Genomic DNA, 27,581 nt, shown 5'->3' on the forward strand with positions numbered 1-27,581 from the left:
CAAAAGTTCAATTACTCAAAATGCACTAAGTTTTTTCAAAGAGTCAAATTGTATCTATCAAAAGTTTTTTTGTTGTTGTTCTTAAAACCATTACCAAAAATATATATATACTTGTATATACAAGGAAAAAGTTCATGGAAAATGAAATGAAAAGACAATAGAATTTTTCAACACATTTTTGAAGCCCCCTTGTACATACATACACACACATACATATGCATATATATGGAGTCCTGGTGTGGCACTGCACAATAAACAACACTGAACGACTAACCTCAAGGTTGGCAGTTCAAACTGTTCCTCAGAAACCCTATACAGGGTCATTATGAGTCGGAACTGACTAGACGGCACTTAACAACAATAATATACATATGTTGTTGTTATTAAGTGTCTTTGAGTTGCTTATGACTCATAGCAACCCTATAGGGTTTCTGAGGAGTGACTCATGGATTCAAACTGCCAAACTTGAAGTTTAAACCAACCTGGTGGTGCAGCACTTATCCTACAATGCCACACCAGGACTCCAAATACATACATACATACCTGTATAATATAAAACTATAATAATAGCACAGTGGTTATGAATCGGGCTGCGAACCGCAAGGTTAGCAGTTCGAAACTTCCAGCTGTTCCGCGGGAGAAAGATGAGGCTTTCTGCTCCCGTAAAGATTTACAGCCTCAGAAACCCTGTACAGGGTCGCTATGGGTCGGAACCGACTCTATGGCACATAACTACCACCACCAACTGATAGAACAATGACAAAAGAACGTTGATTAAAAAATATGCAATCAAAGTTAAAAGTAATCAGTCCAATAAGGATCATTAATAAGTGTTGAAGTGCTTGTCATGGACACTCCAAGTTCAATAGGATTCTGGGGTTTAATCAAGAAGACACAGTGTAATCTTTCCAGTGTTTCATACGTGCCTATGTAGAGATGCTGTAAAACAAGAGACTGAAAAAACTGTCCTTAAGAGTGACACAAGTTGAGTCTGAGGCAAAGTCCTACAAATCTCTGTAGAGGTGGGAAAAGAGGACCAAATACATAGAAATCACCTATTGAAACAGACTGAAGTTGCCTTTATAAAGGAATCATGTTTTTCATATTAAGAACATAGAAGCGAAGTCATTTGACAGGACAAGAGCATGGCTTAGATGGAAATCAGCAGCCCTGTCTAAGTAACTTCAAAATGGGAGATCTGGTATGAGAAAAGATAAAGGCAGCAAGTCCTCTTGGTGTATAGACACCTACATACATTTAGATCCTTTAGTCTCATTTCTGCTCATCTTTCGAGCCATCCCAAGTGAGGCCTATGCTAATAGCAGTGATTCTCTAGGTGGGAATGGGGCCTCTTCCTAGGGCATCTTGGGAAATGAGCTAACTGCACCTAAAACAAGGACAGGAGGGAAGGAAAGGAGGGACCCTGTCAAGTCTGCTATACTCCTCTAGCTCTTGCCCTTCCCTTGACAACCATTGGAAGGATGTGTCTGCTCCCCTCTCCGACTCCATTGGCATAGCCACTGAGAACGCAAATGGCCTCATTTCCCATTTTGAAGGAAGGGATGAATGCCTGAGTTTCACAGGTTATTCACCTAGTTTTTATGAATGCCTGAGCCTCACTGGTTACTCGCCTAGTTTTTATGAATGCCTGAGCCTCACAGGTTACTCACCTAGTTTTTAGGGATTGGAGAGAAGAGATATGAATGAAGTGAGAGACACCAAACTTGGCTAAAAGCCAGTGATGGCACGAGTGCTTGGTATTCATGTCTTCCCACTTAAATCACAGCTATCCTTGTTTTGTTCTGTTTTGTAGAAAGGAAGACACAGAAGCAAGTGGCAAAAATGAAAATAAGACAACAGCAGCACAAAGGAAAAAGAGAGAGGAGGATATGAAGCCCCGTCTGCTCTTGCCTGGCTACTCGCCATAGCGCCTAGCCAGCCGATACTGAGGCACTGAAGACATGACCATGTGTGAGCAGCAAGCCGAAAAGGGCTGCCAGGCCAGCAGCAAGCAGCCTTCCCAGGGCAAGAGTTTTCAGCTCTTTTAGTCCAGGGAAACCACCACACTAGCACAAAGCAGTGGGTAATCTCACCAATTTTACACAGCAATTCACAGTCCCCAAAGCACTTTAATGCAATGACAGGTTATGAGAAAAAATATCTGTTCCAATGAAGGGAAAGTGTTTTACATAATCGAGAAGTACATCAGTGCAACATGGATGGAGGTGGGGGTGATGACAGAAAAGGAAGTAGGAAGAGAAGAAAACTTGGGTAATCCCACAGAGAGCCATATTCTACTCTGCAAAAAGCCATCTCCTGGAGACCCCATGTCTAAGTAACTGAAAATTGCAAACCATTAATCCCAGTTATGAACAGTTGCTTCTCACAAGGGGGGTTTGCGCTTAAAAAACCCCTCAAATGCACAACACACCTTTAAAGCTGGGAAGAAGATCCATTGGAGTATGATACCTTAATAGCAGGGTTTCAAAAACACTCTCTTTACTGCAAAGGGCCCCATTTGGAAGGAGTGTGCACTCTATTTTTTTCCCTCTATAAATGCGAAATTAAACTTAGAAAGCTAAAAAACAGATGAGAACCTTAAAAAAACGTCCTTTCTAGTACTATGGATTTCTTTTTAAATATGAGATGTCTTTCATTTACAAGGCTGGAATTCTCGTTTTGGGCTTGGCACTCTAACAAATAATTAATTCAGCCTCCTTTCTGAGAGCTAACCACATTTAACTGGTCAAATGGCTTAATCCTGTTTAAAACGCCATCCAAGAAAAATATTTTCAAATAAAAATAAAAACCAATGCTCTCTTGAAAATGTTCACCCTGGCTAAGCAATCCCATTTCCTTGCAATCTGGATGTGAATTTGAATGTTTGCACCTACAACAATGAAGTTATGCTTTGGAGGAAAGCCAGGGAGACTCTACCTTCCAAAGGTTGAAAAATTAAATTCTCAACCCAAAAAAGTTGTGCCTTTGCCCTCACTTTCCCAATTCTTTGGCTAAAATCATGTCTTGTCTGTGCTTCCTAACTCTCTGTTGCCATCAGCAAAATGTTAAGTAGCAATGGTAATAAAAACAAAAACAAAGCAACCGTGTTTGAATGGAGGGGTTGTGAAAGAAATCTGTTGATTCAAAGATGTTAATCATTTTTACCATGACTTGTCTATTTATAGCTCTTTGTCTCAAACAAATTCTGACAAGCTTTTAAAACTAGGAAAAAGAGCTAGCATTACTATTTTAAAAATGAATGGGGGGTGGTGGAGTGGGGGAATTAATAACAAGCTCTCTTGTAATCCACTCTTCCATTAGAATCCCAAATTTAAACTGCACTTGTATTCAATTTAAATGAGATGTTTTCCAACCAGATGAAATTGTAGGCAATTGTGGCTCCGAAACAATGCGAGGCAGAAAGAAAGAAAAAGATTAAACGTGGCTGTTTCCTCCAACAGATGGTGACAGCATTGGGGCAAGCAGGTTGTTTTTTCTTCAGTTGAAGAATGCAAACATCAGGAATCAATCATCACTGATTAACTAATTATATCAGCCTTCCTTTTATCACTTGGGCTGGACCTCTACCTGTAAACACTGAGGATGATCTGTATGCTCTTATTTTTCTAAAAGCGTATTCCAGTGCACAGACTTGTCATGAGACTTACAGGCTGCAAACAGAATTCTACATTACCGTCAACCTTTAAGCACTGCTGCTTTTTTTTTTTTTTTTAACTTTTTTAAACAAAAGCAATTGGTTTCCAACAGGCTGGATAATAAGTCTTTTGACCTGCATTCTTCTTTGACCCATTAAGGTCACCCCTGTGCTCGGGCATATAGCTGACTTCGGAAATGCCTGCAAGTTCTACATTTCATCTCCTGCCCACTCAAAATAAAGCTTTCTTTAAATGTGTCTGTACGGGTCCCTGAAGGCCAAAGAGGCATCCCTGTAGTGGGCAATGGAGGGACAGAAGCTCCTGCCTTTATTAATGAATGCAGACCATTATGAGTCTGGCTGGCTCCTTCCCTGTTCCCAGAAGCATATACTGTACGTGACTTAAAATGCTGGAATATTGACACAAAGCGAGCTGGGCACCCCTAAGGAAAATTACTCCTTGGATATAATGTAGGCTCATAACAGCTATTAGAGTACAAAATAAAACCCTCCGGGATCAAACTGACATATACCGCATTCTACCTAGCCCTCAAACATTAGAAGCATTTCTTTGTGAAGGCATTCTCAAGGACAGCATTAAACTGACTTTTGTAGCAATCTGCAACAGCTTTTTGGCTTACAGCTTTTAGTACTAAATCTCTGGTTTGAATCAATATCAGTACTATATCTTCTACATTAATCAATACATTTGGTTCAATACATGTTCTATTAAATTATACTTTCTAATCAAGATTTCTACATTTCTGCCCTCTCTCCTTTTCAGTCCCAACTTCTTTTGCTAGGACAATAGTTTAAAAAGTGTCTGTAGCTAATGATTTGAGTACTGGTGTGGCACTGCAGGATAAGCACTGGACTGCTAACTACAAGGTCGATGGTTCAAACCTACCAGCCGCTAGTCAGAACCCTAGACAGGGTCTCTCTGAGTCTGAATCGAGTCGCTGGAACTTAACAACAACATAGCTAATGATGACGGTCTGTTGGGTTATTTTCCCCTGAGGTTAGGGACAAAATAGTCCCAACAACTTTTCAATATCTTAAGGTCAACAGCATATGATTATGATAAACTAGCCTTTTCAAGGTCCACACAATTACAAAAGGAATAACAAGTGAATTGTTACAGCTCTAGAAGTATTATTGTTGTTAGGTGCTGTTGAGTTGCTTCTGACTTATGGCGACTACGAGGCAGTGTTTTGTTCCATTGTGCACAGGGTCGCTATGATTTGGAACTGACTTGATGGAACCTAACACAGCACACACCACAGAATGAAACACTGCCCAGTACTGCGCCATCATCACAACTGTGGCTACGTTTGAGCCCATTACTGCAGCCCCGGTGTCAATCCATCTTGTTGAGGGAAGCACCATTAGGCATGTTCTAAAAATGACACTTCATAGTAGTAAAGACTCGGGTCACTCCAAGGTACCATGTAGATCCTATTTTGCCACCTTACCCCAAAGGTTCTATTACACTCAAACTAGACTTTGTTTTGGAGAAAGTTTTACATAATTGTGTTTCTATGTAACACAGGAGCACAGATGTGGACATAAAAGGTTCTCCTCTTTTATTTTGACATAGCAATGGCATTTCAGAAGCGGTCTGTCATGAGATGCTTTACCCCTGTCTTTAATGCCATGCATGTTGGTTTTACAAGCATCCTTATACCGACAGAATTCCCCCTTTTCTTTTTTCATATGGTAATGTCATCAGCATGAACTTAGAGAGACTCTGATGCATTTTCTTTTGACATTTAACAGTTCACATGGGCTTGGTCTGACATCCCAAATCATTTTCTAGATGACACTAAGCTATGTTAAAGCAAAAGGTGAAATGGCATCATCAGAACTGATCAGAAAAATACAAGATTCTAAAGACAGAAATGGATTATTAGGTTATTTATTTTGTTCCCTTGTTGTAACGGAGTTGCTTGACCAAGTTCACACTCTGGACCAATTTTAAATGATGCCAGCACAGAAGCTTCCAGCACACCACCCATGGGAAACACTTTCCTATTCTAATAAACCTCACTGGAGGACCTAGAAAGGGAGGATCTGAGATAACCTCGAGGTATGTGGCATACTAGTAGGTTCATGAGTTTAAGTTCAGAGGCCTTGACCATGTATCAGTAGACTTAAGTTCTTCTATTCCACCCAAAGTAACCCAAAAGACAATCAAATAAGTGATACTTTAGGTATTATACAAGTTGTCATTCAATTGCGTGGCTCTAGAGTTGTTGATAAGTGCCATCAAGTTGGTTCCAACTCAAAGCGACCTCATAGGGAGCAGCTGGTGAGTTTAAACCGCCAACCTTGTGGTTCAAATTGACTTTGTGGTAGAGTACTTACCTTACAGTGTTACATCAGGACACCACACAAGGACACCAGGAGTCCTGCAAATTAAATAGGTTCTAGAAGACAAGCATGAGTGATATTTTGGACTGGAGAATTCTTTGTTCTAGGGACTGTCCTTTGCATTGTAGAATGTTCAGCAGCATCCCCAGTCTCCACTATCAATATGCCCATAATTCTTTATCAGTTGTGCCAACCAGAAGGGGATACACTGTTACATATCCGTTGGGAAAATAATCACCCCTATTGAAGGCCACTGCCTTACAATGTTTGTATAACGTTTGTGCTTAAATACATACAAGTCTAAAGGTAAGGAGCACTGAGTATCAATAGGATTTAAAGCATCTGCAGAGAAGAAGTGATAACAAGGAAGGAAACTGTTAGTTTATGGAGGGTATTGAATAACTGTTACTAACCCTTGGAAATCCTTTACAGGGTTGCTAGGAGTTGGTACTGACTTACTGACACTTAACAACAATAGTAAAGTGGCATTAACTTGGAGATCTTGTTAGTGATAGGTTTACCAGTGATGATATTAAATTAGATGTCAGGTACAGAAACACATTGGTAGGGGAAGACACAATTATTTTGAAGTTGCCTCATAATGAAAACACACTGAGCTTGCTACACTACGCTTGAGGGAGTCCTAATGTGGTGCTATAGGTTAAGCACTTGACTTCTAACCACAAGGTTAGTGTTGCTCAAACCTACCAGCCACTCTTTGGAAACTCCACACAGATATGAGTCGGCTCTGACTCAACAGCACTTAACAACATCAACGCCATGCCTGAGTCTGTCACACTTAGCATTCAGTCTAAGAGCTATCTCCTCTACCGGATTAAAAACAAAAAAACCCCCAAACTATCAAAAAGTGGACACATATTTGAGGGTAAGTTAAAAAAAGTATTGTTACAGAATCATAGAAAGCTTTAGTAAATGAAAATACCCAAATGTAAAGTGATCGTTTCCTAATATATCTTCCATCTAGGTCTATATACTTCTAAAGGTGATGCTTCCATCTTTATTCCCCCAAGAATTCTGTGCTCTTCAACTTACACCAGGTCAAAATGGCAGTTTTTGTACCCTCTGGTGATTCAAATGGTCTTCCTTTTTGAGTTTGGAGAACAAAAAGAAGTTTGAAGGGACAAGATCAGGAGTATGAGGTAAATGAAGTTAAGGTTTCCCAATGAAATTCTCATAAGACATTGCTAACCTCAAAGAATGAGCAGGTACATTGTTGTGATGGAAAAAAAAACCTCCTTGGCGCAACTTCCCTGGCCTTCTTCTCATCAAGCTTCTTAAAGCTTCTTCATATTAAGCCCCATGATGGTCCTGTGTCCTCTGAGAAAATCTATCAAGATTACCCCTTATGAATCTCCCAAAAAAACCAACTGCCATAAATAACCTACTTAGCTGACCTCGCTGCCTTGACTTTAACTGGCCGACCAGATCCTTCTCAGAAGCCAATATTTTGATTGGGACTTTTTTTGAAGGCACCCTAATGAGACTAAGACAAGCAGACCAGTGAGATAACTTGTCTGCAGCCATCTACTGATCAGAAAGGCACACTTCAACATGTTTTGTTTAGAATGAACCTGTGCATGTCTGAAGTAGAACCCTCATACCAATGCTTGTTGGCTTACCCTCATACTACATGGAAATGATTTGTGTAAAGTTTTAGAATACAGTTCATTGGGGAGAGAGAACAATTATTGAGGAACTGTGGAAAGGATTATTTGGAAGATATAATAACTAACATTCTTAGTATAGAGAACTGCATGTCTGAGAAATGATTACTGGTTTACCTTCCATGTGCCTTTAATGTAAAAAGACTGCACATTTTAATTGCAATTCATCAATTCTGCATTAGAAATATTTGAGTCCTGGAGTGGTGCTGTGGGTTAAAGTGCCAGACGGTAAAGCCTTTTGAACTGCAAGGTTGGTGGTTCAAGCTCACTAGCTGCTCCTTGGAAACCCTATACAGGGTCGCTATGGGTCGGAATCAACTCGACAGCACCTAACAACAACAACAATAAGCTATAACAAAACCCAAATATTAAACTCTTGAACTTAATATTTAAGGTATGGGCATAACTATCTACTCTGAAGGAACTACAGAACAATGCTCCTCAATTTGCTGGTCTAAAGTAAATAACAGGAGTCCACTGTATCTGTAAGTAATGAATCAGAAAACCCACAAGACTGTTTTTACGATTGGGAGGAATCTAGCAGCATTGAGTCCAAATCTCATTTATAGATGAGGAAATTAAATCCCAGACAGTTGAAGCAAAATTTCAAGGTCATATAGCTAAGTTTCTAAACTCAAATGCTGAAGGTTTGAACCCAGCCAGTGGCTCCCTGGGAGAAAGATCAAAACCTAAGGATCTGCTCCCATAAAAAGAGCAACTCAGAAAACCCACAAGGCAGTTCTGCTCTGTCATATGGGGTCACTGTGAGTCAAATCAACTTGTTGGCACCTAGTAGCCCCAATAACATAGCTAGTCCAATGCCTGAGCCCTCTTTACTGAAGAAGCAATGGCCGAATGGCAGGAACTGTTGTGTCCTAATCTCGGGGCTGGGCATCTGGCTGGGTACAGAGATGAAAGACTTCTCCTCATGGCACTCAGTCTACTTGAACATAGGGTGCCTTAGAAAAAGGGCCCCTCACCTCATGGGGAGCAGCTGTGGACCGTGTTCTCAGAGGATGAGGAGGAGGAAGATAAGATGAGAAGGCATAAAGGGCTCCAGAGGCAGAGAGAGGCACATGTCAAGCTGCAGAACCACAGAAGGTGAAAGGGCTGAGGAACCACAAGGTGTTGGCAGAGCTGAGGAGCCACCAGACTGGGCATGGGAGTCAGGTCTTAGTTCAGAAAGGGCTTCTTTTCACCACAGGTAATTCTTTTGCTGAAGCCAACTGTGTTTAACAATAGCGCCAACGTCCACCTAATAAGCCTCTCCTTAGTGGAGACCGGGTGTGGCGCTGTGGGTTAATGCGCTGGCCTGTAAAGTCAGTTTGAACCACAAGGTTGGCCGTTCAAGTTTGGGAAACCATATGCAGGGTCACTATGGGTTGGAACCGACTCGACTGCACTAAACAACAACAATAAATGTGTAACGTGAATCTTCAGTAGCCTAAGCTAAGACTAATTGTTAAAAACCACAATATCCAAGTTGCTAATATAGAACAAAATCCAGTATTTTGATGACTAAACATTATGTAGGAATGAAACAAGCCAAAATTCCATGACAAATAAGCTGATGGTTCATATATAGGAAATATGAGCAATGAAACAATTTCATTTTCCATTAAGAACTTAAAAACTGCAATATAATTTCAGTCACTAGCTGACTCCTGTTTTTAATACTGAAAGGCTTCAACAACATATCTTTTTGGAACTGAAAATAATAGCAAACAAGTACATTGAGAGGGGGTGGAAAAGTACTGAATTGGAAGAACAGGGTAAGAAAAGCAAATTGGCTACTGGGAAATAGAGCGAAAGTGTAAAGTTAATTTTTAAAAGAAAATAATGAATTGAACAACTTGCTTCCATGCAAAGAGCACACAGAAAATTTAAATCCAACTACATGAAGTCATCAAAAGTAGAAGAGAAGCAAGCAGGAGCCTCAGTTCTGCTTAGATTCTGGACTTGCAGGATCCCAGAATCACGTGGGACACAAGACTTTGGTACTCATCACAGTCTAATAAGATATTCAGGGATTAAGTCAGTGCTTCACAGACAGATGTGTCCATGCGCCAGTTGTTGCTAAGCTTTAGTTTTTTTTTTCCCCCTGTAATGTTTAATTTATCACACTGGTGCTTTCTAAACTAGAACATCTGTAAACAAGGTTAAGAATGACCTCCTTCCAATTTAACATCCATGAACAGTGCCTCTTCTTCGTGCTCTAATTTTAGATACCTTAAAGATAAATACAATCATGGAAGGAAGAAAAACACAGGCTTGTCTAACACTGGAATGTGTTCATCTTGGGCGAATACAAATTTCCTCTCTGTCTGGCTTTTGGTGCACACAGCTGATTCCTGATGCTCAAGCCATATTCAGGCACCCCCTTTCCAGTCAAACACAATTAAACAAACTTCTGCTAAATATTTAACAGCCTCATGTAGTAATTAGCAACAAGTAATGGGAGCTTACATTGATAATTGCTCGGAAAAGTCCTCTTGTAAACATTACACATCTTCTGCTCCTCCCTTTTCTCAGATTTTTGAATCCCAGAAGGTTTTTTGGTTTTGTTTTTGAAACATTTTAAGAGAATTCAGTAAGTGAGATGAACTATAATCACATTATTTGGCCCAAGATCTTGCAGTCAAGTTGGGTGGTTTTGCTGTCTGCTCCAAGATTCCATGGTCATTCTGTACTCTGCTTTCATTTTGAAAATCCATTGAAATGTCAAGTAATGTACCTGAAGACTGTGGGAACAAGGCATTGATTTAAAAACTGACTGGCAGGTTTAGGATTTAAACTCTGGTCCACCAGATTCAAAAGGTCATCTGATTAGAATGGGAGAAACACATGGAATTGCAATTTATATTCAAAGGGCAACCTTTGTGGGGGAGAAGGAAGGAGCAAGGACTCTACTTTTCCACTTGATATGGACAAGAATTTCTTTCAACAAAATTCCAATAATTAAGAAAAATTGTTTTTACTGAATTTGGGCAAAAAGCAAAAGAAATGCCACTTCCTTGCACTGTATTATTGCTTTTATTAAAAACACTGCCACACTCTCTAGGAGGTAAACTCACATTAAGAATAAACCAATCATATTATGAATCACTCAGAATAGCAGAAAAACATCTTTCCCCATCAGAAGTAAGCACATATTTGACTAGTGGGGTATTTGCTTTAGTAAATATATTTAAAAAATAAAACTGTGCAAGGACAGTATAGTTCTGTTGTGAAGAACAGGAGAAAGTTACATACAAGCTCGAGTTCCACAGGTAAAAATATTGGTGTTTGTACCTGGATGGCCAGAATCCTTTGATCTCTTGGTTCTTCAGGGCATGCATTTCTGCATGCAGAATACAACTGGAAGGATCGTAATGTAGCCTTTATATATTTTAAATCCTAAATGTTGTTGTTTAGTACTGAGTACTGCGGAGTCGGTTCCAATTCATAGTGACCCTGCACAGGGTTTCCGAGGCTGCAAATCTTTACGGGAGCAGAAAGCCTCATATTTCTCCCACGGAACAGCTGGTAGTTTCGAACTGCCGACCTTGAGGTTAGCAGCCCAATTCATAACCACTGCGCTACCAGAGCTCCTTAAGCCCTAAATAATTCCCTTTAAAATGCAAATATTCCACAGGACTAATTTTGTTTGTGTATCTTCAACTTGAAATTTAAAATGTTGATTTAGAGAGAGGATAAAACCAAAAATTTCATTCAAATGTGGTGCTTCTTTTCTTTATCCTTTCCCTGTCTGTTTATATCCCTTTAGCCATCTTTTCTTGCCTTGAAACGGTCCCTGTTCATTAGCATGTTGTCTTAGCCACAAGAGAGGGAATGCACAAGCCTATCTCTAATCCTAGGAGTCCTGGTGTGGTGCATTAGGATACGCACTTGACCTCAAGAATGGTTTGAACTGCAAGGTCAGTGGTTCAAACTCATCAGTTGCTCCTCTGAAACCCTACACAGGGTTGCTATGAGTCAGAACTGATGTGATGGCACCCAATAACCACCTTTTCTTAGGAGTCCTGGTGTAGCACAGTGGGTTAATGCACTAGACTGCAAGTTGGTTTGAACCACAAGGCTGGCGGTTCAAGCTCAGCAGTCACTCCTTGGAAACACTATACAGGGTCACTATGAGTTCAAACCGACTCAAAAGCACTAACAACCACCATCTCCTCTTACCTTAGAATCTTTGGGGTCTTAAAAGGGCAGAGCTGCTACCCCCCGCCCCCCAGGACCCCCCCATGCCAAGAGGAGTGGATGCTACAGAAACACAATCATCCTCCTTTAGAAACAAACCTCCCTCCCTTTTCCTGGGCACCTTTGTTGGCTTTGCTTCTAGGTCTCTGTGGGACAGTCTCCTCACCTCTCCCAGTACAGGGAGCTACTTGAAAGATAGCCCTTCAGTCCCCCCACACAAAGATGTGCTGTAGCTATGGTAAACATAATCTATAACCCTCACATTCTTATATAATTTGCTACTCCAAGTTAAATTTAATTCATTACAATGAAGCAATATAATTAAAAAAAAAAAAAAGCAACTCTTTAAAGTGAAGTATTTAACATGATCCTGGAAGAAAGACAGCCTTAGCTAACACTAACACATGGCTAGGCAGCAGACATGGTACCTACTCATGCAAATTCAAAGGTAAGCCGTAAACAAGTACACACAGCAACACAGCCATGGATAAAGGGGCAGGCGACGGGAGGCCTCATTCTAATCAGTCCTCAAAGGAACCTGCCATACAGAAGTGGCACTTATTCTAATTTAAAGCCCTCATGCTTGCTTCAGTGTTGCAAAATTTATAAAAGAATAACTTCATTAAAACGCCTGGCACTTCAAAACCAAATGCAAACCAGCTACAACACAGAAGGAGCTGGACAAGAGGAGAACGAACTATTCCCAGAGAGTTGTTAACTCAGATATTAAAATGGAGTCTGCATTTGGGCACTGCTCTGAAAATGGGGTTCGCAGAGCAACTTCCACTCACCAAGAGCTTCTGCCACATGGCTCTTTACTTCTGTTATGCGGCCTGTTGCTACTGTGGTTCTGCTTAGTAACACTGAGTCACTCAAAGTCACCCTGCAAGCCATGTCATATGCAGACATACATCTGGCAGGATGACAATGAGCACTATTCGATGTTCCTTTCCTGATCTGCAGAGGGGACTGATTCTGAACATACCACTATTGCAGCTTCCTTTTTCTTGCGTTTCTATTTCAGACTCATTTCAGGTTTTAAAAACTAATGTGTTTAAAAAAAAAAAAAAAAAAAAGAGTTCCTCAACTCTGACATTCAAGAAAGAAAAGCAGTAACACGGGTTAAGTGAAAACAGTCTCTGAACCCAAGGGCAGTCTTAGAGAAGTTATTGTCAGACCCTAAAACACACACTTTTAAGAAAACTCTCTCTTCCCTGAATCAAAGACATGCTATAGTAAAAGAACTCCAGGCTAGATTTTGAAGTTACAATGCAGTTTGTGTCAGAACACACATCATTCACATTATTTCATGCTGAACTGTCAGCATATATCTCAAAACCTTCTTTTAGGGGGCAGGGGAGAGGAGGAAGGAGAAGATGTAATGAAAGACAAATCTAGACACTGGAACAGAAACTCCAAGTCTCTGAGAAAGGATGTGTCACATACAAATAGAGCTACCCACAGAGGTCTGAGTGATCCCAATAGCGAACGACATCACCCAAAGACTGCTTCAATGAGTCTAAGAATTTACAAATGTTTAAACTAGAAATCCATTAAAGGATAAGAGGATGTGACCTTACGGTAAGCAAGAGGTGACTCTCAGGGCTATGAAAGAAAAGGAGACATTTATCCTCAGTTGTTATTTAGAAATTTAAAAAAAAAAAAAAAAATTTCTGTGGTTCCTCTCTCAGAAGAGATGCCCGCTATAGAATACTCACAGCAGACTGATGTGGGGGGTATAGTGATACAGCAGACATGAAAACTTAAGTCATCACTAAATGAAGATATGCAATGGAATGGGCCTCTTATTACTTCTAGGATAAACAAATACTGAAATTCTCTATTTTCCTTATAAAATGGTTTTATAGTGCCAAGAGCTCTTCCACACATTCAAATAATGCAATATACTGACTGACGTCTGGGTTCTTTTTCCTCCCTATGAGTAAAATGGTGCTAAATCAGGTGGAATGAATGAGCTAATTCAATTAGGGGCAGCCCTTATTATACAACAAAATATGGATTATTGATCTTGTGGAATTAGCAATGCAGGGATGCAAATTCAGTGCATGAAACCTCAAGCTTTAAATTTAAGGATATATTTACTCATGCCTGAATTTACTAGAACCATTTTCAAATTTGAAAAATTACCCAAATAAAACAGCACTAGGTGCTGTAGGATAAGCACTGGATTGCAAGGTCGGTGGTTCAAACTAACCAGCCACTCAGAAACCCAATACAGGGTCCTTATGAGTTGGAATGGACTAGATGGCACATGATGACAACAATGACACCCAGTGTTTCAAGAAGAGACAAATGAAAGGTTAATGCAGAGGACCAAAATGGGAGGGAGTCTGAAAGGAATTGGAAGAAGAGTGTCTAATCCCTTGTTGGACTCCATCAAGGGTGAGAGAAGAAATGGGGCAGCCCTTGTGGCCTGGCTGTGGAGTATTAAGTGAAACTTATTTGGTGGATGGAAATTTACTTCCCAGGCATCTTGCTACAAGTCCAGTCCTTTCCTGTAATAAGAATGGATGTATTACTGTGGCTTCTGCACTTGTTAGGCAGATTTGTTTGAAATACAACCCTGAACTGTCTTTCTAAAATCCTTTAGCCTTTGATCTCTTGAAAATGCAATAATCAACCCTGGTTATAAAGAAAACAGCTCTAAGTTTGAGGGTCATAAGGAGACCGCTTCTGATCCTGCAGACCCTAGAGGGAAGACCCAGGTGAACTAGGGTATTCAACACAGACTTTACGCACCTCCATTCGGCTTCCCATTTCCCAGTAAAATCCTCCCCACGATAAACAGCATGCTGATTGCTATTGGTACTCTGCTACAAACTGCAGGTCAGACTGTCTCCTGGATTCTTTATAAACTTCTCCCAGGTCCTCCCTGCAGAGCGAACACGGTCTAGCTTTGGACCTCACGTGCCACATCCGCCTGTCCCCCACATGGCAGCACAAGCATAAACATGCTCTTTCTCTCTCTCTCTCTCTCTAAGAGAAACGGGCTGTGTTTGGGTAGGCATCCCTCCAAAGCATAGGTACGTGTACATGTGGTATGTTTTTGAAAAAGACTCCAATGAGAGGGAGGAATGAGGGAGGCTAAACAACGCCGCACAAAGTTGCAGACTGTTCGGCTACAGTCCAGAAAATGAATCCAATTTTTCATTCTGTCATTATAAATATTTCATTGCAAATGGTACTGATTTTCTGCAACTGTGGTTAAGCAAAGGACCTCTGTGTGAATATTTAAGGGGAAAAAAGGGGAGGGGGGAGGGAGGAAGACAATGAGGAAGAGGAAGGGGGAATGAAAGGTTAGCAACCAATTAATTTCTTACTTTAAATGTAAAAAAGATTCCGGGAGAAATTCAACCGTGATGTAGTGTGTGACTAAAAGAAGAAGAAAAAAAACATTTACTCTGCTCTTCTTCTGACAGTTTCTCATAAAATATCTGCAGTCCATCTATCTTTTAGTACTCCAGGCTCCTCTGGAGAGCAGAAAATGGTGGTTTAAAGCTCACTTCAGTGCCAGTCTGCGGGAGATTGCTTTCCACAGGACCCCCGCTGACGGAGGCCTAGGGGAAGAGGCCCAGGAGTTATTCAATCAGCCCGAGACTCTGGGGCGGCTGGGGGTCCTTTGAGGGCTGATTATAAAGCTGCCCTCCTGTTGCCTGCCTCGGAACAGAACGAAATGAGCAGCCTCTTGCTGAGCAGATTCTGCAAGAAGGAATTTCACCTGTCATGGAGTTTGTCAGAATTTCAGGATTTATCTTGGTGCAAAATTAATAAAATACCAACCAGGATTTCAGACGGACTACTCAGCTGTGTCATCTCAAAGTGATCTTTCACCCAAGGAAACCTGGACAGTGAGCGGAGTCAGGCTTGTCCTACTTTTCTGTTGCAGGGTGAGAGAGATGATGTGACGAATGCCACCCAAACATCAGGATGAGGTTTCAAACCAATTACACACAAGGCTGAGTTACGTGTGGGTGCTACTCTCTTAATGCGTGACCCCTTACCTCTCTGCTGTAGTCCTCAAGCCTCTTTGGAATAAGCCTTAGTCTGAAGCATAAGAGAGGCCATTTCTGCAGTTTATAACACAGTATGTCCCCTATGACATCACATCTGTTAAATTCATACACTGTTATTCTAGGCCTGGATTTGATTTATCCTTTACAAAGGAGTACTGACGATGGGCTGAGTTAAGTGCTCATATTGTAAAACATTACAAATTCATCTTGGACCGGCAGTGAACAAGGTACCGTTTCATCCTGTTATAAACACATACACCCTGTCTTGCCCCATGACCCTCTGAAATCCCAGCCTCAGAGAGCAGGAGTTGTGCAGAAGGGAGGAGGGCGGGGCGGGCACAGGGGCTGGGGCTGGGAGGGGCCAAATCATGAACCTGTATACAGCCTGAACTGCAATGGGTTTGGCCATCTCTGCTCATTTCTCTTCAGAAGGCAGCTCACACCACACAGATGACCACAACCATTTTAAGTGAAGTTGTGTTGAGCTACGCTTTGGTCATTTTGAACTGAGGCTTGGGTAACCCAGAGGCAATTTACTCATATCCTCATAGTGGATGGCATCACATCACAGATGGGGCCAGTGTGGGGGGTACTAGAGTGGCACTCCCAACTCTGGCTAGTTCAAGCCAGCCCACGGAGAGGTCCACAGCCTGGCTCAGGTTTCATCTGCAGATACTGACTCAGAGTCATGGCAGGGTTAACTGGAATCGTTCTGTGCACCCTGCCTTCATCCTCTACCGCCCACTGTGCTCAGGCCATGGGTGACTCTTAGTAATTGGTGATTGGCAGCACACCTTCGGCTCCCAGAGTCGATGGCTGGTTTAAGGCGAATGCAGCTTCTCTGTCCATTTTTCTCATCAACATTATCTAAATGAGACATTAACCAACTCTGTAATGTATTCCTTCCAGGTCTTCCCTAGTTAAATGACAATCTTGTTTTGGAGAGCCACCTTTACAAATCAGTAGTAGCCTGACAACAGTAACACCAAGAGATCTCAAGGAGTGAGTGAGAGAGAGAGGGAGAGAAAGAGCTGCAAACTGAGCACACAGATGGTGGGAGGGGATGCAAGGTGCTCTCAGCAGGTTTCAGTGGAGATGCATTAACTCCACAGAGGGATAAGGGCTTCCCACAGTCCTGTCATGAATTATAACTGAGTAAGGGCTCAGGCCTCCATGCCTGCCTCACAGCAAAGACACTGCTCTTTTTCTGCACACTCACCTTTCACCCTTATATACTCAAACAAAGCGGAACACACTGCTGATATTTAATGATATCACAGTAGCCTGTGCTGTTTCTAGAAGGGCACAAACTTGGCTGATGTACCTAGTGGTGCAAGTCAGGCAATTATAAAATTAAGCTTTGGCAAAGTACAAGAGGAAGCCATTGACAGGCCATTCGAGTTTCCAGAGAGAGATGGTCTGCTGTTGGCTGAGAAGCCACATCGAAGCAGGAGAGGACTATGCAAGCAGCAGCCCCAGACCACTGGCTACAAGGAAAAAGGTCTCACTTTGTAAACTTCCCTCTCCTCCTCCAGGAGAGCAGTTCCTGCCCAGTTAGTTCCCCCTCACTCAGCCAATGAAGTTATCAATGAAGGAGACCTATCAGTTTAGGCAGTTTAAAATTTCACCACTTTTAAAGGACTCCTTTACCCTGCTTTTCACTTGGGTTTAGAGCTTCCGAAATGCTGTTCTGTATGACAGCACCGTTAGCACCGCTTTTAAGCACGATTCATCTTGGCCGCCACATCTCGGCTTTTACAGAACACTGCTCTCTCTCCAATAAGGGGAACTTACTCCTTCATCGCTGCAGGGCAGAGCCTGTTACGAGCAGTAGATTCGCTGCAAATATAACAATAAAGGATACAAATGTGAATTCCTCTTAAAATACACATTTGGCTCTGAAGCTGCCTTGCCTTAGCAATCCCGTTTGAGAGTAGCCTATCAATCTTTCCCCAAATGCATAGCAACAGCTCATTTCACGCAGCTGTCCAAGGCATCGCCACACCGATGGATCAAGATGCTAGAATGAATTCTTTGCTCATTTCAGACACTTTGTAGTTGATGTCCATGATTACTATCTCTCTTAACACTAATTGTCATAACAGTCAGACATGGGAGTGGTATTTTCCAATGTTCACATAAAAGTTTGTAAACAAGGGTCGATGTTTGGCACTTGGTCTTTGCTAATGTGAAGCAACTGATCCATGTGTGCAGCAAACGTTTAAAATAGGGACACAAGCAGAAATTCAACCTGATCTTGACTGCAGAATGTTCTAGAAATCTGGATTTCCAGGTATCTCCAAAGGATCTGACAGCAAAGGTAGTGAGACAGAGCTCTGCCTTTACAAGACAACTGTGCACAGTTTCTCGCTCCTAACGGAGGCAGATCTTCCAGTGCTGTGGCAGTGGGCACTCTTGGCAATGAAGAAGGAAGGGCCAGCAAAGCCCAGCCAAGTCAGAATGTGGCAGAGGGGAGCAACATTTCCGGGGGCGGAGGGGAGAGAGATGGGGACTACAGGACTGGCCACAGTGCTCTTCGGTACACCCTAGCTGGATGCCCCATAAAGCAGCACTGACAGCAGTTCGGAGATGGTCATCTGTCGTCGACTGTGGGCCAGACAGAAAAATAATGTAATGGCAGCTCGCTAACAGGGCTGTTGGAGGAGGGAATGAGTCCTAGGATGAAGAGGTGATGCTCCCTCTTTTGATAGTGAAAACCAGTCATCGATACGAACATCAAAGAATTGATGGGTGGAGAATTTATAAAAATTAAGCTGGGGTGCCCTAGAAATTATTCAAATGCAAATAAATTAGTTTTCGCTTATTGCTCGTTACCTCTGGTGCCTTTACCTCAGTCCTATTAGCTACTTGGTTCTTGAAAATGTGACTACCTCCAGGACACATGGTAAAGCAGCGAGGGCCAAATGCAGAAAAAGGTGAGCACGGGTTGTGCCTTCAAGCATGCACACACAGATTAGGCATTTATTGGTACAAAATGGACCACTGAAAATGCATTTAGTCATGTAGTCCAAATGACTTCATTGTGACAAACATGCTAATCTATCTTTTTGTATGCTTGCTTAATTTCTAGGTGCAGTTTTATTAAGAAGCAAAATAAAACGACTTCACCTTTGGACACATTATGAATGCTATAAAATTGTAATTTCCCTCCTTTGCTTAAGGAAAAAAAAAAAGTTACCTTTTTGCTACTACAGAGATGAGAGGAACAGAGAAGAGAGAGGCGGGAGATTGCAACATTCGACTGAGATTTGCTATGTCCTATGTCTGTGTCCTACATGATTAACTTTCTGTCTTCAATGGTAAGACCAATCAATCCTGATTGAATTATCCAATATTAACAGCTGAAAGTGATCAAAACTAATGGTGAAAACATAGCACCAATCAATAAATCAATGCAAATGATTTGGTTCCTGGAGATCCAATCAAATACAAGAGATAGATCAATTTAACCACTGAGCAAATTAAGTGGAAGGTGCTGTAGCACCAATTTACTTCAAAAGCCTGTAGGCCCACAAAGCAAAGACACGAAGCACTGTATAAATGGACCAGTTCAGAACCACATGTTCAGTCAATCTATACTCCTGAAATTCTCTGAGTCTATGTGATATGCTTAGGGGCTGACATTTCAGCCCCCAGAATAAGAGCTACGTGAATCTAAGGAAACAAAGTTCATAGGACCAAACACAAACAATCCAAGACCAAGAAGAGGCTAGAAATATGGTCCCCTCCATGACTTTCCTCTGAAATGAACATTACAGAATGATGATATCTGTAGGCCTAGAACTGGTGATGGGTCAATATTTCCAACTCAGGAGCCCCAAAGGAGGATCTATGAAGGACACAACTTTGAGAGTTTTCTATTTTAAATGTGATTAGAGATAAAAATAACACAACAGGAAACTATACAGAAGTTCTCAAAAGACAAAGGGTCTGACGGGCAGAATATCTTTAGAGGCACTTGTTTGAAATATAATGTCAGTAGTAGTAGCACATACTTTGGCATTCCCCCTGTTTACAAAAGAAGATTTCAGCCTGACCTGGGGGAAATATGAATATAAAATAAACCAAACTTTTAATCTAACTATACCCCGATTTCCCCATGTTTTGGACAGCCAAGATGAAATATTTGGTTTACATCATATAGCCTTAATTTTTTGTGGGGGGCAGGAAAAAAGCAGGTCATTGTGAAATAAATTTCTGAAAACAAATATGAATGTCGTTCTATGCTCAAAAAAACCCAACAACCCTAAGACTGCTGATCACTTGAAACAGACTGATTAAAAATAAGAATTTCTACATTTAAATCAATTAAAGTGAAATGATGTCAAGGGATGACTAATTGGAAAATTATTCAAGTGAACTAAAATAGAGAACTATAGAAATGCCTGGCATCTATTGCTAAGTAATGATGAATATTGATTGTACTCATGTAGGTCAGCATCAGGCCGACGGTCCGGGACCAATGGTCAGTGGGTACCTGTTCTGTTCTACATAGTGGGCTGAGTGCTCAGTATCAGCTATTTCCCTAAATTTTTACTGAAACCCTGGGAATTAAGCATGTTAACAGCGACAACACAGGCTATTTTGAGGATAAAGGTGCACCGGACCCAAGCCATGGTATTTTCGTCGCCTCATATACATATAAAAGCTGGACAATGGATAAAGAAGACCAGAGAAGAAGTGACGCATGCATTCAAACCCTAGTGTTGGCAGATACCAGATACCATGGACTGACAGAAGAACAAATCTGTCTAGAAAGAAGTACAGCCAGAATGGTGGTCCTTGGACACAAGGATGGTGAAACTTTGTCCCATGTACTTTGGACATGTTGTCAGTGGGGATCAGTTCCTGGTAAAGGACATCATGCTTGGCAAAGTAGAGGGTCAGTGTAAAAGAGGAAGACCTCTCCCTTCCCCAATGAGATGGGCTGACACAGTGGGTTCAAACATCAGCAACTGTGAGGCTGGAACAGGGTCTCGCAGTGTTTCACTCGGCTGTGCAGAAGTCCCTATGAGTCGGAGTCACCTAACAACAACAAATCACATGCCTATTTTGCAGATGATAAAAGTGAGGCTCAGGGCCAACAACCTGGGAGTGGCAGTAACTAGAATCAAGCTCTGGTTGATCTTCAAAACTCATGCCCTTTTGCTTTGTGCTAGCAGTCTTCAGAGAAATAAAACAAATTTAAACCCATAAAAGGTTTTCTTTATCTATTAATCCCAATCAACAGAAGAGGTGATTTGGGATTTTCTTAGGGCTAAATCACCAAAATCTGTAGCTATCTGAATCATATCTATCCCTCAAAACCAGCTTGAATGCTTCCTACATGATGGCTTTCTTGGTTTTCCCAGCTGGAAAGTAGAGCTCCTGATGTGGCACTGTGAGTTAGCACTAGACTGCAAACCACAAGGTCGGCAGTTCAAACCCACCAGCTGCTCCTTGGGAACCCTATACAGGGCTGCTATGAGTTGGAACTGACTTGATGACACTTAGCAACAACAACTATATTTATAGCAACTTATTATAATATACAATGGTGTTCATTAGCGTATCTTACCTTTCCTAGTAAATGGTAAATATGATGTATTTCTAATTATTTTGGTTTCACATAAAGTGTTGGGTAACTTGGTGAATTTTAAAAGATTAAATAATATATTTATAACTATTTTTTAATTGATAATTTCTTTTACCTAATTATGGTGCCTTGTACAGGGTCGCTATGGGTCGGACCCGACTCGATGGCACTTAACAACAACAACAACAACCATTGAAGGCAGAAAGTCAATCGTATAGGACATAAAAATAGGACACAGCAAATTTCATTTGGATGTTATACTCTTTCTCTTCAATAGTCTCTCTTGCTATCATCTATACAGCAGCAGAAAGCTAGAGTTTTTCTTGAGCAATACTATAAAATTGTCATTTTATATCATGCATAATGTCTCTAAAGGTGATGCAGTTTTATTTTGCTTTTCAGACTCTTGCCATTTATGGATATAGCATTTGTGATTCTGACTACTAATAAAGAACTATAAATGTCTCAACACCTGTTACTAAATATTGAGACATAGATTCAAATTACATTTACTGTAAGGCTAGTTCAGGCAAGTGTAAGTAAGAGAACGAATGCCCATCAGCACATAGCAGCCACATTTTGATGCTGTATTGTTGCCCTACACTTGATGTTCAGTGTCATTGAGTTGGCTCTGACTCACAGTGACCTTGTATAGGGTTTCTGAGGAGCAGCTGATGGATTAGAACTGCCTACCTGTGGTGTGGCGTTGTGGGTTAATGTGCCGGACTGCAAAGTCATTTGAACTGCAAGGTCAGAGGTTCAAGCTCACCAGCCCCTCCTTGGAAACCCTATATAGGGTCACTATCGACTCAACAGCACTTAACAACAACTTGTGATTAGCAGTCCAGTGCTTATCCTACAGCACCACACCAGGACTCCTGTCCTATACTAAGAAAGTTGCACCAAGAAATTTTTTCCCCATTACGACACCTTTTAGCCTCACATATTGAGATTTTAAAGAAAGGTTTCTGAGATTTTATAGGAAACGTTTTTGACTTACCCTGCCCTATACTTTGTGGTAGTTGTTAAGTGCCGTCAATTCAGTTCTAAATCATAGCGACCCTGTGTAGGATTTCTGAGGAGCAGCTGGTGAGTTTGAACTACCGACCTTGTGGTCGAGTGTTTATCCTACAGCACTACACCAGGACTCCGTCCTATACTAAGACAAGTCAAAAAGTATTGTTATGAAATCATAGGCACCTTTGTTAAACAAAAAAATAAAAATGCGATGCTGTCGTTTCTCTACATGTCCTGCATGCAGGTCTATTAGCTTGTGAAACTGGTGTTTCCATCTCTTGAACTCTACACTGAAGAGCTCTGCACTGTTTATTTTACACCTCATCAAATGAGCACTTTGGGCTTCTTCAAGGGACTCAAATTGTGTTCCTTTAGAATGTTCTTTGAGTTTAGCGAACAAAAAGAACTCTATAGGGGTAAGATCAGGGCTGTGAAGTGCAGGGACTATGGTTTCACAGCAAAATTCTTGTATAACAGCCCTTGTTGTTGTTGTTGTTGTTGTTGTTGTTGTGAAGTGCCATGAAGTCGATCCCAACCCATAGCAACCCAGTATAGGGTTTTTGGGGAGCAGCTGGTGAGCTTGAACCACCAATCTTGCAGTTCAAACGGCTTTGCAGTCTGACACATTAACCCACGGTGCCACACCAGGACTCCCCTGACTACCCTAGAAAAATAAAGCAGATGCATTCTTGTAATGGGGAGAAAAAATTCCTTGGTGCAACTTTTCTGGCCATTTTCTCAACAATGTAGTTTTCAATTTTCTTAAAATTTCTTTCTAATAAGCCCCATGATCATTCTGTGCCCTTGGAGAAAATCAATATTACCCCTTCGGAATTCCCCAAAATGTCACCATACCCTCTGCCTTGAATCTGGTCCAACAGAGCTCTTTAAAGGGTATTGATACACTCTCTGGATCATACTGGCAAATCTAAGATTACCCCCGGTTATGATTTGTTGCATAAATTAATCTTCATTAGCTTCAATCTTGTTGAAAAGACTGCTAGAAAGATCAGCACTTTGAACTTTCTGATCTTCACTCTATGTTTCTGGCATCTACCCTGCTGAAAGCTTGCTGAGGCCAAGATGTTCACTTAAATGTGAAAAGACCAAGCCATATGAAACCCCAATTTAACATCAGTGGCAATTCTATGGGTTCTTCTTTCACCAGTTACTGGATTTCAGCCACAGTTTCTTCATTTACCTAGGCTGACAATCTTCCCTCTCTTGGTCTTAAGTTATTCCTAACTTTCCTTCAAATACTTGATCCATCGAAAAATGGTTATTTTATCTGGGGCAGAAATCTGTAAACAGAGCTCCAATCATTTGGAAAGATGCCCACTTGAGTTTTGCTAAAAAGTTGATATTAGCCCTGACCTGATCTCCAAATCATTACACACACACACACACACACCCCGCCCATGGCTCAAAAAAGTATTCTGTTTTGAAGGAACTCTAAAAATACGAACACAAGTGTATTACAGGAAAAAAACCCACAACAACAAAACAAATTCTCTGTAGCCATCCACTGACTGCAGAGACACATTTAAACACCTTTTGTTTGGAATAAACTATTAACTAGATCCTGGTGTGGCGCTGTGGGTTAATGCGCCAGACTGCAAAGCCGTTTGAACTGCAAGGTTGGCAGTTCACGCTCACCAGCTGCTCCTTGGAAACCCTATACAGGGTCGCTATGGGTCGGAACTGACTCGACGGCACATCACAACAACAGAACCATAGTAGTAACATTTTTTGACTTAACCTCGTATGTATCATCCTAGGAATTCATTCGTTTTGAAATATGACCACAAAATATCAACAGTTGTAGTGGGGGAAAAATATATCACTGTTAGGTGAGTTACTATAGTGGAAAAGACTGTAGAACTAAACTCAAAATGATATAAAAAGACTGGGCTTACTGGTCAGAAAGAGACTGGAAAAACCTGAGACTGTAGCTCGCAGTAACCCTTCAGGTCTGGAACCGAACTCACCCTTGTGATCCAATTTTCAGCCAAGGGGTACATAGGCAAATAAGAGAGGACAACAGCGCTTGTAAGGTATGCTCACCATGGAATGGTCAACCATTCAATATCCAAAGGACATTTACCTAAGGACAAAGAAGGGATGCGAGGAGGGTGGACTGCAAAGAGGAACCACAGGGAGGAAGTGAGGTAACTGTTGTTGCAGGAAGGGGATTATAATCATTGAGATGAAACAAACAGCATGATTTGTTAGCTCTGCAAACCGTCACTCAATTCACAATAAAAAATTTCCTCCCAAATTAGGTGAGTTGGTAGAATAGTGATTCAAGAAGAAAATCAAGCAGTTGTAGAGACAATTTACAATGAATAAACTTTAGTGATATGTGCAAGTTTTGGTATATATCCTCAGAATGTCAGATGCTGCCTGTATTCTGAATGTGGAAAGCGCTGCATTTTAACTTAACGTAGGGCAGGTTTAAGTATCAAAATGGTCTTTTGATTTGAAAGATACAGTAATACCAGACTCTTAGACCCTACGGTTCATGTAGGTTGCTTTTCTCTCACTACTCAGCTGGGATTCTCATGACCACTGAATTTGTAACATGGTGCCTGACACCACCTTTCTATGTGAAAGCCCTGGACAAGAATGATTCAATCAATGACATTGACTTGCAGCTTTTCCAGAGATACCAATTAAACAGCAATTAGTGGACCAAAAAAAAAAAAAAAAGTGGCTTATTCAACAAGATTTTTACAAACACACCACTTGCTCACACCTGTATAAACCATTCTGGATACAAATATGCATTGTAGGATATTATTTTTGGACCAAACCATCCCTCTCTCAGACAGCTTTCATAAGTTCTGCTGAAAATATCATGAGGTCTATCAGGAAAACAAGTGAAACATTCAATGTATTCACTTGTCTTTAGAATAATCAAATATTCATTTAGCTCAAATAATGGATATTTATACCAAAGCAATCTTCCATATCAATAAGCTAGTGAGCCTTTTAAGTAGATTAGAATTTCTTATAAAAATGGGAGAAAATCCTACCAGAAGAAATTGATTAGAATTAATAGTTATCATACATTACACAGAGTCCTGGTATGACATTGAGGGTTAATGCGCTAGATTGTAAAGTTGGTTTGAACCGTAACGCTGGCAGTTCAAACTTACTGGCCGCTCCTTGGAAACCCTATAGAGGGTACCTATGGATCGGAACTGACTCGACAACAACAACAATACATTATAGATCTCTGGCCTGGTGACTTGTACTGTTGGCGAGCAAGATTTGGGGAAGTTATGAAGCATGAAGATTCCATTTTGGTTAAAAATGTATCCTAGATGGAGTGTTTCTTAGAAACAGATCAGTCTTTGATACCAAAGGATAGTTCATGGCTAACTGAAAGGATCTTGTGTAACAATGAACTATATATATTCTCATTGGTCTTGGAGGCAATGGCAAGAAAAAAAAATACACATAAATATGTGTCAGCAAAGTACTACCATTCCCTCACATACAAACACAATGCTTTCATGCTTTTAACTGGCATAAACAATGGAAGGAACATGAACGTAAATGATGTATTATGGTAGAAAGCTAATTTGTGTACCACTAACAGATAATGCCACAGCTAAGTGACTGACTTCATGAGGTCATGTTGTTACTGTTGCTGTTAAATGCCGTCGAGTTAGTTCTGACCCATAGCGACCCTGTAAAGGGTTTCCGAGGAGTGGCTGGTGAGCTTGAACCCCTGACCTTGCAGTTCAAACTGACTTTGCAGCCCAGCGCATTAACCTGCAGCACATCAGGACTCCTCATAAGGTCATACATATGTGGAAAGAGTTGTGGGCTCTATGCCTTCTAAGCTATCAGTTCTCAAAATGTGTCCCACAAACTTCTGGGAGAGTCCAAAACTCTTTGGGTGGGGTGTCTCTGAGATTAAAACTAATTTCATAAAATATTAAGTTCCCTTATTTACTTTCATCACCTCATGAGTCAGTGAAATTTTCCATGCAATGACATTCACCCTTTGACAATTAACGAAATGTGTTTGTATATTCTTTTTTTTTTTTTTTTAAATCAGTTTTAATTTCTAATGTGGAAAATATTGACAGACAATAACCACATAAGACAAACCCTTTGCAGTCCTCAATAACACTTAAGTATGTAAAGGTGTCTACACTAATTGTAGAAAAGAGTGAATGTCGCATATTGTGTGAGCCCCTAAAATATACCTAACAGAAATCTGGGGCCCTGAAGGACCCATTTAATTACTTACTTCTGTCTGCTCTCCATGGAGCCGCGGGCCACTACTACCTGTTGGCTCTTTTATTGAAAGACACTAACAGTCCCGTCAATTTAGATGAATGAGAATCGATCAATTCAGTTCAAAGTGTATTTAGCAACAACATTTTTTAAAGAACATTACATACAAGTCAGTTGTAACAGCATCTGTCAACTTTTATTTTAATCTATCATTTGATTTTAATAACTGCTAAACATAGCAATTCTATTCAAATGATTTAAAAGTTTATTGTTGCTTTTGTTAAGTGCCATCAAGTTGGTTCCAACTCATAGAGATGTTGTATAGGGTTTCTGAGGAGTGGCTGGTGGGTTTGAACTGCTGACTTTTTGGTTAGCAGTCTAATTCTTACCCTACAGTAACACACCAAATTAGAATGTTAACCAATTAACTGTATCACTAGGCATAGTAACCATATCCTTTACAGACTCATAAAAATTCAAATGACAGACTTTGTTACCTACTCTAGTTAACATATGTTTTAAAACATAAATTTAGATTTTTCTACTAAGATGTACTTTGAATCAAATGTGACGAAGTAGAACTCTTTTTAGAAGTGATAAATTGTAAGAAAACAACACTAATTTTGGTCCACTAATACATTATTATAACTAGTAAATAGATATTTTGAAATTTTATCTCTTTAACTTATCATTTGTTCACTTATAGAATGATCACTGAAATATGCGGTAAATTTTCTATGTGAATACTTAATTCTCATAAATCTGGCTTCACTAGC

General features: G+C 40.7%; 1 protein-coding gene across 2 annotated transcripts in view; it reads right to left on the reverse strand.

Annotated features, from left to right (window-relative positions):
- Positions 1–27,581, reverse strand: part of ZNF521 (zinc finger protein 521) — a 381,618-nt gene that overhangs the window by 3,459 nt on the left and 350,578 nt on the right. The gene's annotated exons all lie outside the window — the stretch shown is intronic.

This window comes from Chrysochloris asiatica, unplaced genomic scaffold (genome assembly GCF_000296735.1).
Source record: "Chrysochloris asiatica unplaced genomic scaffold, ChrAsi1.0 scaffold00015, whole genome shotgun sequence".
Lineage (NCBI taxonomy): Eukaryota > Metazoa > Chordata > Mammalia > Afrosoricida > Chrysochloridae > Chrysochloris > Chrysochloris asiatica.